This window comes from Mobula birostris, chromosome 19 (assembly GCF_030028105.1).
Source record: "Mobula birostris isolate sMobBir1 chromosome 19, sMobBir1.hap1, whole genome shotgun sequence".
Lineage (NCBI taxonomy): Eukaryota > Metazoa > Chordata > Chondrichthyes > Myliobatiformes > Myliobatidae > Mobula > Mobula birostris.
Window position 1 is genome coordinate 13,146,879 of NC_092388.1, and position 9,157 is coordinate 13,156,035.

Genomic DNA, 9,157 nt, shown 5'->3' on the forward strand with positions numbered 1-9,157 from the left:
TCGATCGCACAGTAGCAGCGGTAGCGAAGCAGGCATATCAGAAGTTTCTCCAGGTGTTCCTCCATGCTTCTCACAGCTGTCTCCATCAAATCAGGATTCTCCACTACTCTTTGCAGGATTTTCCAATCAAGGGCATTAGTGTTTCCATACCAGGCCGTTATGCAACCAGCCAGTTTACTCTCCTTCGCACATCTATACAGGTTTGTGAAAGTTTTAAATGAAATACTGTATTTTCACAAACTTCTAAGAAAGTAGAGGTACTGCCATGCTTTTCTTGTAATGGCACTTATGTGCTGGACCTAAGACAGATCCTCTGAGATGACAATGCCAAGGAATTTAAATGCAAATTTGCTGACCCTCTCCATCTCTGATGTTCCAATGAGGACTGGCTCATGGATTTCCAGTTTTCTCCTCCTGGAGTTAATAATCAGCTCTTTGGCCACCACACAGCCAGGTTTTCAATCTCCCTCCTATATGCTGGTTCATCACCATCTTTGATTCAGGCAATAACAGTGGCATCATCAGCAAATTTAAATATGGCATTGGAGCCTCACAGTCATAAGTATACAGCTGTGTGGTGCTCCTGTGCTGGTGGAGATCGTGGAGGAGATGTTGTTGCCAATCTGAACTGACTGGGGTCTGCAAGTGAGGAAATCGAGGATCCAGTTGCACAAGGAGGTATTGAGGCCAAGGTCTTGAAGCTTATAGATTAGCTTTGAGAGGAGGATAGTATTGAATGCAGCGCTGTAATCTATGAAGAACATCCTGATGTATGCATCTTTGCTGTCCTGATATTCCAGTATTGAATGAAGAGACAATGAAAAGGCATCTGGTGTTGACCTATTGTGTCAGACACAGTCACTGAGCCAGATTACTACATTCTTCTTGGGTACTGGAATAATTGAAGTCTTCTTGAAGCAGGTGGGTACCTTTGACTGCCGAAGTGAGAGGTTAAAGAGATCCATGATTTCTCCAGCCAGTTGATCAGCACAGGTCTTCAGTATCTGGCCAGGAACCATGTCCACGCCAGTTGCTTTCTGTGGGTTCATTCTCTTGAAGGAAGCACTCATGCCAGCCTCAGAGACTGAAATCATAGCGTCATCAAGTATAAAAAAAGCAGGTAAAAAATAGATGTACGTTCCTTAAATACTCTTAAAATATCAATTGGCCCCTAACTTAATGTCTCTTTAGACAGCTTTCATGCTGGAGGTGGCTGAAATGATCCACAGGCATTTGTTGAGTTCAGAGCAGATTTATATATTGATTTTGAGATTGGGGTGTATCTTTTGAAGTTTTATATATTGAATGGAAGATATTGCAACCAGTACTATTGAAGTCATTAGTGAGACTTGGTTGCAGGAGGGGCAGGACCAGTAGCTGAATATTCTGGGGTTCCGTTATTTTAGACAGGACAGAGCAGGAGGGATTAAAGGAGGAGAGATGGCATTACTAGTCAGAAAAAATGTCACGGCAGTGCTCCGTCACAACAGACTGGAGAACTCAACTCAACTAGTGAAGCACAATGGGTGGAACTGAGAAATGAGAAAAGTATGACCATGTTAATGGGGCTATATTACTGACCACCCAACAGTCCTCTAGGGATTCAAATGAACAAACCTGTAAAGGGATCATGGACTGTTGCAAGAAAAATAAGGTTGTTAGAGTAGCTGATCTTAACTTTCCACATATTGATTGGGAATCTCATACTGTAAAAAGACTAAATGAGATAGAGTTTGTCAAATATGTTCAGGAAAGTTTCCTTCATCAGCACATTGAAGTCCTGATGAGAGAGTGTGTGATACTGGATCTGTTATTAGGAAATGAGACAGGGCAGGTGACAGAAGTTTGCTTAGGGGAACATAAAGGTTCAAAGGTACAATTTAATGTCAGAGAAATGCATACAATATACATCTTGAAATGCTTTATCTTCGCAACCATCCACAAAACCTGAGGAGTGCCCCAAAGGATGAACAGCAGTTAACTGTAAGAACCCCAAAGTCCCCCCCCCAACTCCCCTCCCTCCCATGTGTAAGCAGCAGCGAGCAACAATCTCCCTTCCCCCCTCACCGGCAAAAAAAAAACTTCGGCACCGCCACCAAGCACTCAAGTGTGAGCAAAACAATAGCAAAGACACAGACTTGCAGCTACCCCAAAGACCTTGCGTTTCACCTGGTATTTGACATACTGCAGGTTCTCTCTCTCTCCCTAATAAGGGAGGAAGAGGAGTCTGTATTTTCCCAGCACAGCGGGGAGATATAACAAACAACTGGCTGGTTTATCACTTTTTTCCAGCTCTGTACCTGAAGATCACAAAGATCCTGGGTCTCCAGGCACACAGCCGTAGATATTTCAACTCCCCCAATTACACACGAGTCCCCTGTCGTGACACCAACCCTCGATCCGCCTGTCTCCAGAGCCCTGAGATCTTAGGCTTCCAAATCCGAGCTGAAATCTCGAGCCAAGCCTTTGGCATGCCGAACAACGGCCGGTTATGGAGCCCTGAGAGCGGGTCCTATTCCTGCAAAGAACCGTAGTCAGTGTGTAACTCCAGGTCAGGGTCTTCAAAAGAACCCTGAAAGGGAAAATCAGAGATATTAAAGATGGAAATAAAGCTGTTTCTGAATGTGCAAGATAAAGAGTTGCTGTTAGGCGCCATTAACCCTTTTAGCTCCACCATTAGTTTCAAAGTAAATAAGCAAAAAGGTGGGTCTGGTCAGCGGGTTGAGATTCTAAATTGGAGAAAGGCCAATTTTGATGGCATCAGAAATGGTCTGGCAAGTGTGGATTGGGACAGGCTGCTTTCTGGCAAAGGTGTACTTGGTAAGTGAGAGGCCTTTAAAAATGGAACTTTGAGAGTACAAGTATGTGCCTGTAAAGATATCAAGTATATCTCTTGGTTTTCAAGAGATAGTGAGGTCCTGGTTGAGAGAAAAAAGGAGTTGCTTAGCAGATATAGACAAGTTGGAACAAATGAGGTGACTATGGAGTATAAGAAATACAAGGGAAGACTTAAGAAAGAAATCATGAAAGCTAATATAAGTCATGCGGTTGCCCTAGCAGACAAGATGAAGGAGAACCCTAAGGGATTCTACAGACATGTTAAGAGCAAAAGGGTTGTAAAGGACAAAATTGGTCCGCTGGAGGACCAGATTAGTAATCTATGTGTGGAGTCAAAACAGATGGGGAAGATCTTAAATGAATTCTTTGCATCTGTATTTACTCAGGAGATGAACACAGAGTCTACAGAAGTGAGGCAAAGTGACATAGTCATAGTCATACTCATACTTTATTGATCCCGGGGGAAATTGGTTTTCGTTACAGTTGCACCATAAATAATAAATAGTAATAGAACCATAAATAGTTAAATAGTAATATGTAAATTACGCCAGTAAATTATGAAATAAGTCCAGGACCAGCCTATTGGCTCAGGGTGTCTGACCCTCCAAGGGAGGAGTTGTAAAGTTTGATGACCACAGACAGGAATGACTTCCTATGAAGCTCTGTGTTGCATCTCGGTGGAATGAGTCTCTGGCTGAATGTACTCCTGTGCCCACCCAGTATATTATGTAGTGGATGGGAGACGTTGACCAAGATGGCATGCAACTTAGACAGCATCCTCTTTTCAGACACCACTGTCAGAGAGTCCAGTTCCATCCCCACCTCATCACTGGCCTTACGAATGAGTTTGTTGATTCTCTTGGTGTCTGCTACCCTCAGCCTGCTGCCTCATTACACAACAGCAAACATGATAGCTCTGGCCACCACAGACTCGTAGAACATCCTCAGCATCGTCCAGCAGATGTTAAAGGACCTCTGTCTCCTCAGGAAATAGGGACGGCTCTGTCCCTTCTTGTCCCTTCTTGTAGACAGCCTCAGTGTTCTTTGACCAGTCCAGTTTATTGTCAATTCGTATCCCCAGGTATTTGTAATCCTCCACCATGTCCACACTGACCCCTGGATGGAAACAGTTGAGAAGATAAGTAATGTTTTAGATTGGAGTAACTTTGTTAAGAATAGTGACTAATTTATTGAATTTTTTGAGTTTTAATGTTAATGGGCTTAATGGACCAGTGAAAAGAAAAAGAATCCTAACATATATTAAAAAAATGAAGATAGATTTAGCTTTTTTACAGGAAACGCACCTAACAGAAACAGAACATCAGAAACTAAAGAGAGATTGGGTGGGTAGTGTTGTTGCGGCTTCATTTAATTCAAAAGCGAGGGGAGTAGCAATTTTGATCAATAAAACGTTACCAATTAGAATACAAAATGTAATAACTGATTCTGCGGGGAGATATGTGATTATACATTGTCAACTTTTTTCTGAACTATAGACTTTTATGAGTATTTATGCACCAAATGAAAATGATGCAAAATTCATACAAGAAGCTTTTTTGAATTTGGTGGATGCACATGAAAAAATATTAATTGGAGGAGACTTTAATTTTTGCTTAGACCCAGTCTTAGATAGATCAACCAAGGCTGTTATAAAATCGAAGGTAGTAAATTTAACTTTATCATTGATGAAAGATTTAAATTTGATTGATATATGGAGAAGAATCAATCCTAAAGAAAGAGACTATTCGTTCTATTCCCATAGACATAAAACTTACTCAAGGATAGATTTTTTTCTATTATCAATGCATATTCAACACAGAGTGAAAAATATGGAATATAAAGCAAGAATATTATCAGATTATTCTCCTTTATTAATGACAATAATAATGGCTGATAAGGAAGAAGTGGCTTATAGATGGAGATTTAATTCAACATTATTAAATCGTCAAGATTTTTGTGATTTTATGAAAAAGCAGATTCAATTTTTTTTGGATACAAATTTTCATTCAGTGGAGGATAAATTTATATCATGGGATGCGATGAAAGCATATCTTAGGGGCCAGATAATAAGTTATACGTCTAAAATTAAGAAAGAATATATGGCAGAACTAGATCAATTGGAAAAAGAGATTACAAGAATAGAAAAAGAATCTCAAAGATATATGTCAGAAGAAAAACGAAGACAACTTCTCAATAAGAAGTTACAATATAATACGCTTCAGACATATAGAATGGAAAAAGCAATTATAAGAACTAAACAAAGGTATTATGAGTTAGGTGAGAGAGCACATAAAATTCTTGCCTGGCAGTTGAAAACAGAACAAGCTTCCAAAACAATAAATGCAATTAGAACAAGGGCAAATAAAATATCTTATAAACCTCTTGAAATAAATGAACCCTTTAAAAATTTTTATTCTGAATTATATCAGTCAGAATCCCAAAATGATGTTAATGAGATAGAAAGGTTTTTACCACAAGTTTCTCTTCCAAAATTGAATTTGGAAGAACAGAGGGGATTAGATATGCCTTTTACATTAAAAGAAGTTGAAGAAGCTTTAGGATCACTCCAAAGTAATAAATCTCCAGGAGAAGATGGTTTTCCACCTGAATTTTATAAAAAATTTAAAGATTTATTATTTCCTCTTTTTATGCAACTAATACGTCACGTGGAAAAAATACATAAACTTCCAGAATCTTTTTCAACAACGATTGTAATAGTATTGCCAAAAAAAGACAGAGATCCTATGAAACCAACATCATACAGGCCTATTTCTTTATTGAATACGGATTATAAAATAATAGCAAAAATTTTATCGAATAGATTATCTAAATATTTACCAAAATTAATACATATGGATCAAACAGGATTTATTAAAAATAGACAATTGGCAGATAATGTAACTCGGCTACTTAGTATAATTCATTTGGCACAAAAAAGGGATGAGAAGAGTATAGTAGTAGCTTTGGATGCAGAAAAAGCATTTGATAGATTAGAATGGGATTTTTTATTTAAAGTATTAGAAAAATATGGGTTAGGAACATCTTTTATAAATTGGATTAAAACTTTAAATTCTAACCCTGAAGCTAAAGTAGTGACAAACTCTCAAATTTCAACACCATTCCAGTTAAAAAGGTCAACTAGACAAGGTTGTCCACTATCACCTGCTTTATTTGTATTGGCGATAGAGCCATTAGCAGAACTAATTAGAATTGATCCAGATATTATGGGTTTTAGAGTTAACCAAGAGGAATATAAAATTAATCTTTTTGCCGATGATGTTTTGATATATTTTAACAAACCCACAACATTCGTTACATAAATTATCTTCTAGATTGGATGAATATGGGAAGGTATCAGGTTACAAAATAAACTGGGATAAAAGTGAAATTTTACCTCTTACTAAAGGAGACTATAGTCAATGTCGATTAGTAACCCAATTTAGATGGCCGGTAAATGGTATAAAGTATTTAGGTATAAGACTTGATAATGATGTAAAGAATTTATATAAATTTAATTATTTACCACTATTGAAAAAAATTCAAGAAGATCTTGACAAATGGATGATACTACCAATAACATTAGTAGGTAGAGTCAATGTTGTAAAAATGAATATATTTCCTAGATTACAGTATTTGTTTCAAACATTACCAATACAATTGCCACAGAAATTTTTTCAAGAGTTAAATAAATGTGTGAGAAAATTTCTTTGGAAAGGTAAAATGTCAAGAATATCATTGGAAAAACTAACATGTAAATTTGGGTTAGGAGGGTTACAACTTCCAAATTTTAAAAACTACTATAAAGCAAATCAACTTAGATTTATTGCATCTTTTTTCGATGATCAAAAACCAGCATGGATTAATATAGAACTAGACAAGATAGGAGAAAATAAACCTGAAGATTTTATATATAAATGGGAATCTAAATGGATACGGGAAAAGAAAGAATCTCCTATATTAACACATTTGATTGATCTATGGAATAAGATAAATGTTGATAAGGAAACACAGAAATCTCTATTAGCAAGGAGACCTTTGTTCCAAGACAGACTTATTCCTTTTACAATGGATAATCAACTTTTATATAATTGGTACCAAAAAGGGATTAAATTTATAGGAGATTGTTTTGAGCGAGGTATATTGATGTCATTTGAACAATTAAAGGATAAATATAAAATATCTAATAATACTTTCTTTTGTTACTTTCAATTAAGGGCTTACTTAATAGGTAAGCTAGGTCAAACAATGTTTTTGCCAAAGCCTAATGAATTTGAAATTTTAATTCAAAAAGGGAAAATTAAAAAATTTATTTCTTGTATGTATAATTTGATTCAAGAACAGACAATTAAACAAGGAACCCATAAGTCAAAGCAAAGATGGGAAACAGATCTGAATATTAATATTGATGAAACAAATTGGTCAAGACTTTGTCTTGACAGTATGACAAATACAATAAATGTTCGACTTAGATTAGTACAATATAATTTTTTACACCTATTATATATTACACCACAAAAAATAAATAGATTAAATTCAAATCTATCTGATAAATGTTTTCGGTGTAATCAAGAAATTGGTACTTTTTTACATTCTACTTGGTCTTGTTTTAAAATTCAACCCTTTTGGATAAATTTAAGAGTCTTATTGGAACAAAGTACTGGAATTCAACTTCCACATAACCCTGTATTATTTCTATTAGGTGATATTGAAGGGATAAAACCGAAACTTAAATTGAATAAATATCAGAAAGAATTTATAAAAATTGCATTGGCAGTAGCTAAGAAGACTATAGCAGTTACTTGGAAATCTGATTCGTATTTAAGTATGGATTGTTGGAATAATGAAATGGCTAGTTCTATTCCACTTGAAAAAATTACTTATAATTTAAGAGATAAATATGTAACATTTTTGAATATTTGGCGCCCTTATTTACAAAAGATAGGTTGGCATTTTTAAGTGCTCCGATAAAGATTTTGGTTACTTGGGGAAAGTAACGAATAATTATACCAAATTTATTTTGAATCCCATGGAGCATGTGGAAACCTTCCAATACCCAGGCGGCTCTTTTCTTTCTTTTTTTTCTCTTTCTTTCTTTTTAGGTAGGACTATATATGGGGGGGGGGGAGGGTTAAGGGGAGGGGAGTGGGTAGATTTTATCTTTTCATGTATTCTTTTTGAAAATTTAATAAAAATTATATTAAAAAAAAAGAAAGGAATAAAATTTGCCTCTCTCTGGCACTGTTCCTATGGCCAGTGAGGATGCAAAGATTATTGCCAAAGGCACAGCAAACTCTCCCCTCAATTCCTGTAGTAACCTGGGATGTATCCCATCAGCCACGAGGACTTAGCTGTTGTAATATTTTTCAAAAGTTCCAGCAATCCTCTTAAAGTCGACATATCCCAGCATATCAGCCTGTTCTATGCTGACCTCACATTCATCAAGGTCCTTCTCACTGGTGAATACTGAAGCAAAGAATTCATTGAAGACTGCCCATACTTCCTCTGACTCCAGGCACATCTCTAGGGAGATTGAATGCAGAAGGTGAGTGCCGGCTGCCTGACTTTTGGTCACTGGTGGGATCGCTCTGTTGCCAGAGAGGGAAGCCTGCATGGCTGCACTGTGCCCAGAGAATGTTACCCAGGTTTTCTGCTCTTTGGATATGGATTTGGACTATGGAATCTTTTCACTCTTATAGTCTTCTTATATTCCTTGTTTTTCTCTTGATTTTTCTCAAATTTTTTGTGTGCAGGGAAGGGTGGTGCCTATTCCATTTTTGTTTGTTTTTTTTTGTGCAGGGAGAGTGTTTTGGGGTTGATAGTCGTGCTGCCATTCTTTTCTTTCTTGATTTTGTGGCTATCTGGATGAGAAGGATTTCAGAGTTGTATACTTTGATAATAAATGAAATTTTGAAACTTTTTTGAACCTTTGTTTCCTTTTTTATCCCTGATCAGTCCTATCCTCACACTAGTCATGTTCCTGTTCTTCACACATGTGTAGAACACCTTGGGAGCTTTCCTTAATTTTACTCAGCAAGGCCTTCTCATGTCTCCTCCTAGCTCTCCCAAATCCATTCTTAAGTAACTTCCTGGATACCCTGTAACTGTCAAGAGCCCTGTCTGATTCTTCCTTCCTAAACTTGAAGTATGTTTTATGTTTCCTTTTGACTAGATGTTACACAACTCTTGTAAATTAAGATTCCTTAACCTACAATCCTTTCCCTGCCTCTGTGGGACAAACCTACCCAGAAGCCCATGCAAGTGTTCCCTAAACAACCTCCACATTCCCATTGTGCATTTCCCCGAGTACATCTGTTGCCAA